We start from the raw sequence: 6,939 nt of genomic DNA on the forward strand, positions 1-6,939 counted from the left end.
CTGACAGAAGTTACAGAGTTATACACACACACATATATATAAATACAGAGACAATATAAATAAAATATACGAAGGGGATAAATAGAATAAATAGGAATAAAAATAAAAATACAAGTGAATTGCACATTTCAAGTATTGAGTCTATTGCACCGTTGACTATTTACAAAAGTATTGCACAAAAGGTATTGCACAGTGAGGTGAAGAGGCACTACAGCTTAGTTGTTCCCCCCTCCTTTGTCCTCCTGTTTCCCCTCCCTCTCCCCTCCAGAGAGGAGTTAAACAGTCTGATGGCGTGTGGGACAAAGGAGTTTTTAAGTCTGTTAGTTCTTGTCTTTGGGAGAAGCAACCTGTCACTGAACAGACTCTTCTGGTTGTTAATGGCCGTGTGCAGAGGATGTCTGGCATTGTCCATAATGTCCATCAGTTTCTTTAATGTCCTTTTCTCTGCCACTGTCACCAGAGTGTCCAGCTTCATGCCGACCACAGAGCTAGCCCTCCTGATCAGTTTCTCCAGCCTGGATGAGTCCTTCTTTGCTGTGCTGCTCCCCCAGCACACCACAGCATAGAAAAGTACTCCAGCAACCACCGACTGGTAAAACATCCTCAGGAGCTTCCTGCAGATGTTAAAAGACCTCAGCCTCCTGAGGAAGTACAGTCGGCTTTGGGCTTTTTTATACAGGTGCTCTGTGTTGCATGACCAGTCCAGTTTATTGTCCACCCACAGCCCGAGGTACTTGTACTGGTTGACCACCTCCACTTCCTCCCCCTCTATCTGAACCGGCAGTGGACCTGCTCTGGACATGTCGCCAGAGTCTGAAGACAAGCCAGGAAGAGAAGCCTGGCTTGTGTGCAAAGTGACAATATGGACAATATGGACTGCAATTGCTCATGAATGTTCAGTAGAAAGGCACACATGGTATGTTTGTGCCTTTACTTTGTGTGTACGTTTTATTTGAGTTGTACTTTTTATTCTGCTGACATAATATCTGTTTTTCATTGATCATTTCAGCAGTCTTTCAAGGTGTTTGCTGGTGAAGAGAAGGAAAATGCTGGTTAAATATCAGTTGGAGCATGGCCCTTTATTCTACTCCGAACATGAAAAAGAATAAACTTCAGGAGCACTTATAGTCTTTCATAGACACAAAGAAAAAACCAGTACCTACCAGGAATGAGGACAATTTTTTTTTTCCCCATAGACTCCCTCTCCAGCCGGGACAGATTGTAGCCTGCTGGAAGGTAGAGGTGCGCCTGGAAAGAGGTCTATAGCACAGAGATCGTATCGAATTTACTGGAGCCTTTTGGTCAACCAGGCAAAAGACACTAAAGTGATCAGGAGAGCCACAGTATAAGCATTTCCTAAAACCAAAAAGTCAAAAGTGAAGAATACATTTTGCTCTATAAATTGATTCTATGATTTCTTTTGCTTATTTGTTTTCATTTCAGAGTGCAATGGACTTTTGACCATGAATTTATGTTTGGGATATGGGCCATTGCCCTTAAATACAACTAACTAAAGCTTTCAGACAGTTGTAGTGGTCACTGATTGTTAATATTTGTCTGCAAGAATGTCACAGAGGTATAGAATTATATAAAAAAGAAAAAAATACCTTGAATTGAATTGAAATGTAACTTAAATGTAATATTTGAGACAACTGAGTTGCATTCTGCTGTACGGATCACTCTCTGAAGAGCTTTTTGGTCCTTAACACAGCTGTTCCCAAACCAGGATGTGATGTTCTGTGTGAAGTCCTGAGAATCACTGGCGAGACCCTGAACTTACTCAGTTGTCGGAGGTGGTACAGGCTCTGCCTAGCCTTTTTGGACTGTATCTAAATGTAGGCAGACCATATCAGGTCTGAGGGGATGTGGACACTGAGATACTTGAAGGACTGCACACTCTTCACTGGAGCTCCATTGATGATAATGGGCTTGTAGTCCCTGTGGTGACTCCTTCTGAAGTCCACCACTAGCTCCTTGGTCTTGCCAACGTTCAGCTGGAGGTGGTTATCCTGGCACCATGATGCCAGATTCTTCACTTCATCAATGTAGGCCGCCTCATCGTTGTTGGAGATGGTGCCCAACACCACTGTGTCATCAGCAAACTTCACAATGGTGTTGGAGCCACGGGTGGCCACACAGTCTGAAGTGTAGAGGGAGTAGCACACAGATGGCTGTTGAGTCCTAGATCTCTCAGTTTTGTGAACTGTCTGCTGGGCACTATTGTTTAAACTTTGAACTGTAATCAACAAATAGCAGTCTCACATAGTTACCCTGTTTCTTGTCCACGTGGCTAAGGGTGGTGTGCAGGACATAGGCTATGGCATCCTCTGTACATCAGTTGGGTCGGTAGGCAAACTGGAGCGGATCTGTGGTGTCTGGGATGGAAGAGAAGATGATGTTCTTCAGCAGCCTCTCGAACGCCTTCATTACTACCGAGGTCAGTGCAACTGGCCGGTAGTCGTTCAGGAATGAGGGCTTGTTGTTCTTGGGCACAGGGATGATGGTGGGTCTTTTGAAGCATGTGGGGACCACAGACTTCGCCAGGGACTCGTTGTAGATGGAAGTGTGCAGACCTGCTAGCTGGTCAGCACAGCAGCGCAGCAGACGACCGGTGATGCTGTCAGGCCCAGCCGCTTTCATTGCATTCACTATCCTCAGTGTCGCTCTGCGATGCCGATCACCGGTCTCTCGCTGATGACGTCACTGTCCTCAGTTGTCAGATGGTAGCTAGCATTAGCCGACTGGCTAACCTCGAAACAGGCGTAGACTTGTTTTAAGAAATAGTTGTTAGATCCTAGAATGCTCAATAAGTTGAGGGAGAATGAAGGTTCTTACAAGAAGTGAAACTGACCCTGCTACAGATCATCTGCCTAACACCCAAAATCTTGTTTGTTGTTTACGTTCCTAATTTCTCCAATTTTAGATTAGTTGGATCTCAGAAGTATAATGAAAACTAAGAACCACCTGTGATCAGTGTTGGTCAAGTTACTTGAAAAAAGTAATCAGTAACTAATTACTGATTACTTCCCCCAAAAAGTAATCCCATTACTTTACTGATTACTTATTTTCAAACGTAATTAGTTACTTAGTTACTTTTTAAAACATAATTTACACCCTGAATAGGTAATAAAACAATAGATCTTTCAGCCCAATTCTACTTTTCTTGCATAATCCATTATAATCAAATAAAATGTCTCTTTTTAAAACTTGTTTTATTAGTTTTAATCGTTTAAATTTATGCATCAAGCAAACATTAAATTGTATGCAACATTCTCTACACTGGAAGAAATTTGTGTAACATTTAAACCTATTTTCTGCATATTCCAGCATATAAAATAAAATGTTTTTTGTGTTTACACTCACTCTTTCAAATAGATGTACGTAAAACACAGCAGACAATAAATAAAATCAAAGACTCAGCGGTCCTGTTGCTCTATTTTCACCTGTTTAGCAGGAGAGGGTGAAGGATACAAAAAAAACAACAACAGCAATAGAATAATATTAAACACAAAGTGAACCCGTCTTCCTTCATTAAATAGGTTCTTTTAGATGTTAAGGAGGAATTGACTTAACCAGGCTGGCGGAGAATGAAGACAACCGGACACCTGCGGCAGATGGGGAATCAGTGAACTTTTATTGAGACAGAGACAACCTCTCAACACAGCTCACATCAGGAGATTCCCAAGATTTGCTGTGAGGATGGGTATATATTCTCTAAAACTTACAGGAGGGGGTTGTGAGGAAAGTGCTGCATTAGCAGAAAAACAACTCCATAAAAGGAAATCGGCCTTGGGTGTTCTAGTCTCTTCGCTTGCAGATATCTTGCACCTGCAGGATGAGGCGATCGCTTCTTATCGTTCTCAAGGCCAAAGTCATGAGCACATTTTTATTACACAGTTGCACAGTAACTTTAAAGCTGAACAATATTTAAAGCTGAATAATGTTTGATCAGATTATATTTTCTTCAAATCCCCCTTTTGACCCATCTTAAATGGGTCAACACACAAAAATAAGTAACATTCAAAGGAACACAGAGACGTGTCGAAGCCTGGCTCGAAAAACTCCTCGGGTCTTATCATTTGTCTTTATCTGTCATTGCAGATGAGGAGAAAAGAGTCCAGGCACCACCCTGCCCAGGGGTCGGCTGCAAGCAGTCTCGGTTCCAGACGAAAGCAGTAACAGCTGTCCTGCACACAAGGATACAACGAGTCAGTGCAACCAGGGTAGTGACACAAAATTAACAGTTCCTGTAACCCAGCAACCAAAAAGCATAAGTAATGATAAAAATGTGGAGAGTACAGAGTATACTATAATAATGAGAGATATAAACGTGAAAATGTGAAAGAATAAATCAACAGTAAAATAAACCCAGAACGGTAACTGCTAAGGACATTCAAAAGTGAATATGGTAAAACGTGAGGAAGGGGTGTGGAAAAAAACAATTTATATCCAGTGGTGGGAGTACACATTCGCTCAGGCTTAAGTCCGGAGACCCTGAGAACATCGCTTAACCCTCACAACCCGACCAGACACAGTTCAACCAGATATATCCTTCAAGAGGAAGTGGGTGAGGGAAACAATTAATAACAAGCCTAATACAAAACACCACAGAGAAACAACCATTCTAGAAGCATTTAAACAAGAGAAAGACGATAATGTTCGTCACCCTCACGATCAGAGTTTTCATCATCCGTTGGCGAGGAGGTGGGAAGTTGACTAGCCAATAAAGGCATCTGCCGGGCGAGATCCTTATCCTCAGGAGTGAGAGCTGTAACAATCAGTCTCTGGAAGAGGGATCGAATGCATGGAATACAACAGCAACCGCAGGTGACTAGGACAGCAACAAAAACTGAGATGGAAACTAGGATGGAAGCTACAAGGGCCTTATATTTGCCAAACATGTTAAGCCAAGAGTCCCACATGGCAGTATCAACGCCCGAGTGTTCCTTCATTTTAACAGTAAGAGCTGTGAGACCAGTAATAGCTTTAGTGAGGGAACCATCAGGAGCTGTGTTATTGGGGATATAGGTACAGCACTCCTGACCAAAAAGGCTGCAGACTCCGCCTCTTTCTGCGAGGAGAAAATCCGTTGCGACCCTGTTTTGGAAAGCCATTAGGGAAGTGGCAGATAACTGTGCATGCACAGCTTCAAAACCATCTCGAGTGTAATTAGCCAACAGTTGCACATTAAAGTGAATGTAGTTAATTCTGTCTACATTCGCATTTATTTCAACCATCCAAAGTATCGAGGCCCATCCTGCTTTAACCTGGTCTCGCAGTTTATATTCATCGGGGACCCCACGGGGTATACCTACAGCATCAATATAGGTTGGATTATGAGCTGAACCTGGGATTAGAGAACGTTTAGAGCGGCGTTCAGAGGAGGATGGGAGGCCAACTTCGTGTACTTCTATAGAGAGATCTACTGGAGTGACTAAAACAGGTAAAATAAGAGTTATGAGAGCGCAAAGACCTGACGCATCCCGAGGGAAACCATCATATAACTTGTTATTGCCACACCACCACCACAAATCAGCCCTAGCCGTAGGTCGGAAGTTTGGTTTCATAACCGTCATCTCAGTGCACCAAGAAGAGTTCAAGCTACCTAGTTTTACTGCATTGCCAGTCAGGTTAATACAAGTGAAATTGTTCACAGCTACATCTGAAGAAAAGAAAGGTGGTTTATTAGAGACCGAGCGTTGAGTTTTAGGAAAGTGGTTTTCCAGATATGAGCAATGACCTCGTTTTGTATTGTTCATAAGATGCAGGAGGCATGCACTATTGACTGGCGCCGGTACCACTCTTAAAGTGGGGCGGGCTCCCATACACACTATGCAGTCGGAAGCCGTCTTGTCAGCAGCTTGTTCAGCTAGTAGTAACCAGTTGTTTGTTGCTCCAGAAATACCGGTTAGAATTTGGAAGAGGTCATCTTTAGACATTTTATTTGTGTCTACAATGCGTATTCGGCCGTTTCTCCCCCCGTTTGTATATGTCACCGGAGGGCCATTAAAGGTGGGATTATCATCTTTAACTACAGAGCTTGGAGCTGCACCAACGCTAGGGCATATTTCCATTTGCCAATACAGGGCGGTGCGATCAGTCCAAGGGGCAAGTATAAATTGTTGACAGGAGGTCAAGGCCAGATCCTTTAGGGTAAAAATTAAGCCTGAAAGATCCGGTTTTTTTGCTATTCTGAGCATATTTTGGTTTCTCCAGTGCAAAGCCTGACCCCTAGAGTGCTTGGACCAATCGAGGTCCGTTTCTGACACTAAACTGGACCACTTCCACTGATGCCAACCTCCCAGGGTTATATACCACACTGAGGAGGAGAGATGTACTGCAAGGTTAAAAAGATCCCCCCCCTTGGTCTTTGGTGACGGGAGTGACTGGGAAGCTAGCGAAATCTATTTCGACTACCCAACTTTTATTGTTGGGGACACAGAGAGTAATCATTCTAGTCGTACTTGGGGTACAGGAGGTAACCGTGTCTCGTTTCTTTCTAAATGGATCGGGCGTGGGCAAAACTGGAGAGGAAGTGGTGGGCAAGACACTAGGGGCTACATTTGTCAGATTGGGACTGTCAGAAGGGGGCGAAGCTTTTGAACTTGAAGGTGTCAGAAGTTTCGGGGGCCCTTCACAGATCAGGATTATGCCAATGGGAATGAGACCCAGGGCCAGGAAGCAAACAAAGACGCAACATCTTTGCCTGCCTGTCATTTCAGGGGGAAAGGGCCAAGACATGTTTACTTAGCTTGGATGTCTTCTAATAGAGGATGATGGGGCACAGAAAGGTGGTCCAGTTCCCCCCACCTCGCCAAGGGCGTGTTCTAGGAGTTAAAGAGCAACAAAAAGTATCAGTGACACAACTTTAAATGAGCTTTCAGCGGTTAAAACTATTGCAATGTAAAATGTAAATCTTAAAAACTCAAGCCAATATAA

Source organism: Astatotilapia calliptera, chromosome 10 (assembly GCF_900246225.1).
Source record: "Astatotilapia calliptera chromosome 10, fAstCal1.2, whole genome shotgun sequence".
Classification (NCBI taxonomy): Eukaryota; Metazoa; Chordata; class Actinopteri; order Cichliformes; family Cichlidae; genus Astatotilapia; species Astatotilapia calliptera.